Below are 3,278 nucleotides of genomic sequence, written 5' to 3'. Positions count from 1 at the left end.
CTCCTCAAGGTGGCTACCCTGACCGCCAGGCCAGGGCATTTGATGCCTCTGGTGTGCAAATTTCCCTCATAAGGAAAGGCAAGATCCCCATGGAGCTAACATTAACCGACGTAAACTTGCCACAATTGAAGATATCAATCAATTTAAAATGATACTTCCTACTGTTCAGTTGAGAGTCACAAGAATGTAGCAAACTACTTTCCTGCAGGTAATGACCTCCTCCTGGGACAAAATTCCTGTCCCCATCTAAATTACAACAATCCAGGTATCCAAACCCCTTAAATCATTCATTAGGCATGAGTAAGTCTCACAAGCCTGCATTCATTCCACTCCCAGTGCCACCTGAGTACAATGTGCAGCAGACAGCTCCATCCGAGCAGATTTCAAAGCCCATCCCTGTGCCAGGCCCTGCCCCAGTGCCAGTGCCAAGGACCCCAATAGATCTCCCTCCTGGAGATCCCAAAATTGGTTCACAATCTCTGCCAGTGCCACTTGAGTGCACTGAGCAGTGCCAAGCTCTGTCCATCCCAAACGGCATGGAATCTCCAAATCCTATGCCAGTGCCTGATCCTGCCTTAGTGCCAGTGCCAGCATATACCCCAGATCTCCATTCAAGAGATCCGAGTCCGGGTCCCCTCTCTTCTCCCGGCTTGGCTGCAATACCTGTGCCGTTAAGAGAGAGATATTCTTCCAACCACAGTGGAAGCTCACCCAAAGGTGTGGCCTCGCAACCCGTGACCGAGCTGGTCAGTGCGACCTGCGAGCATTCCACGCCCACCAGGACCTCTTCCTCTGCTATACTTCAACTGGCCAATGAACTCAAGGAACTACAATGACTCACGATAGAAACTGTAACAAATGCCCCTGCTTTGGCCATCATAGAAGCCAAAACAGTTGCATTCCACTGTCCTCCTCGGGCTTGGTTCCACCAATTCCCCTACCAAGGAAAACCATTAACCTAAAAGAGGTCGGCAGAAGAAAAATCGTGGGCGTAGATAACTCCAGGTAGCTTAAGAGAGCCACTGAGCTCTTTTGGCACTAGTGCCAATCTGGTACAGTGCCACTCCTTATCCTATGAAGACCTTGGTACCTCTATCCAGAAGTGGATGTCAGGTTTCTTCACCTATATATCTTCCTTATAACTTTGTAATTTATTCTTTCCCTTTAACATTTTCCTTCCTTATTTTTATCATTACTCATATTACTTTATGCATTACAAAGGCTCAAATTTTACTTTACTTCCCACTCTGTCAATGCACATGCAAATTGACAGCTATTCCAACTTTACGAGTCCTATGACTTCCCTTTCATGCCTATCAAAGCATGATACATTTTAAAATAATATATGCCATTGCCATCAGGTATTAGGATATGGCTCAGTGCCACAGCAGCAGCTTAGGACATGTTACCAGTCTGCCTTGCAGGTTCAAATCTGACTGATCAGAGAGTAAGATTTTGCTATCCGTGTTCCCGGGATTATTATGTAATCAACGGATAGGTTTGTTACAAATGGGTGTTACAGACTAAATACACACACAAAACAAAGCCACTACAACACCTTCTAAAAGGAAACAAACATCTCACACGTCTCGAACTCGCCTACCCGCAACAACTTGGGAAGAAAGGGCGTTACAACCATGATACATGAAACATACGCTACCGGGGTCTAAGCGATGTCATTTGATCGAGACTTTTTACCCCCTCAAATCCTTTAAGGCATCTTTACCCCATACAAAAATGGGAAAAAGCACGTTAAAAAAAAGAAGATTGCCATCAGGTATTACATGGCACCTGTAAATTAGTGCCATGTTACCAGTCTGTCTTATCAGTGACTTCAAAGTAAGATACTGAGGTTATGATTGTCATTTTATAGTAATTTGTAACCCCTGTCTTCTATATCCACTACTACGTACTGATACATGGCATGTACTTATAGTGCCTCCTTACCTTGACCTGGCAGTTGTGTTAATAGTGCCCCAAATGGCACCGAGTTGTCACTCTCTTGTATCGTGGCAACAATAACTAAGACCACGATTACTTCATTGTAATGCCTCTTCAAGGCAGACTAACTGCATGTATGCAAAACTCGTACTTGAATTATTATCAAGAATGCATGAAGTATCTTTAGGATTAACCTAGTATTAATTCATTATTTATGGCTATGCTATTGCATTTGTGAATAACTTCGGTTGACATTCATCATATGCTGTTTTAACATAATAGAAATTTACTGATGGAATATGTAATTTCTAGCAGCAAGTATTCATTCTGCGTTTAGCGTAAATGTCACAATTGACATTTTGCCTCTTGGAATTAATTGCTTTGCAGAAATTTAAGTTAGAACATAGGGTACCAAAGGGAAGTGAGAGAGGAATAAATTAAAGTCTCTAAATGAGTTTGCTTGCTGGTAATCATTCCCACCCAATCTAGGGTATAAATGCTAACTTGGTTGATGAGGTGCAATGAAGGAAACTTCTTCCCAAGCAAATTCACCAGCCTGAAAATAATACTATCATAAGAGATATAAGAATAAAACCCATTTTACTCATTTTTAAATAAAAGAACTGTGGGTATCATTCGCCCCTTCACCAATTCAATCCCTCTTTCTCTATATGGGTAAGCCATTAGAAAGTGACTTCCAAAAGATCCTTTTCCCTAGGTGCAACCTTCAAAGATGCAAATCCTCACCAGAGGCGGACAACTGGCAAAGGAGGAGAACAAAATAGAAAGTGACCAGCCCACAGCAGCTGAACATTTGCCCGGCTGCCATGAAACCTGGGAAGGTGACCTCACCACACGGCCTTATGGGCCAACCCCATGTGCACGACCCTGTAGAAAATGGAGCAGGCATTGACTACTACGCCAACTACAAGGATGCCTAGGCGTAATCCTCCGAAGCTGCACAAGGGCCACAAACCAGCAGTTCGCTCTGAGAAGTATCCTTTGTACTCCCTCCTCGTGCTCGTCCTCAAGCCAGTACCTTTTGTAAGTGGCATGCCTTCATTTTCTTCCCTCCATCTCCGACGCCCTATCGAATGAGGACCCCGTCGTCCTAACGAAGGTAATGTACTGGAATAAGGTTTCTTTTAGTTGGTCACGATCCTGTTATTCCTCGGCCTGATTTTATTTTCTGTTTCATTGTGCGAATACCTTCAGTGAATTTCTGTTGAAGTGTCGGGTGTTAACGTAATTGTGCATTTAGTGATTGTAACCGAGTTGCTTGGCACCATACGTGCTTTACCTCCATTCCCTTTGAGGGCGTTATTGTTTCTTGCAAG

Source organism: Macrobrachium rosenbergii, chromosome 54 (genome assembly GCF_040412425.1).
Source record: "Macrobrachium rosenbergii isolate ZJJX-2024 chromosome 54, ASM4041242v1, whole genome shotgun sequence".
Classification (NCBI taxonomy): Eukaryota; Metazoa; Arthropoda; class Malacostraca; order Decapoda; family Palaemonidae; genus Macrobrachium; species Macrobrachium rosenbergii.
The sequence above is the reverse complement of the archived record's forward strand: the minus strand, read 5'-3'. Positions refer to the sequence as shown.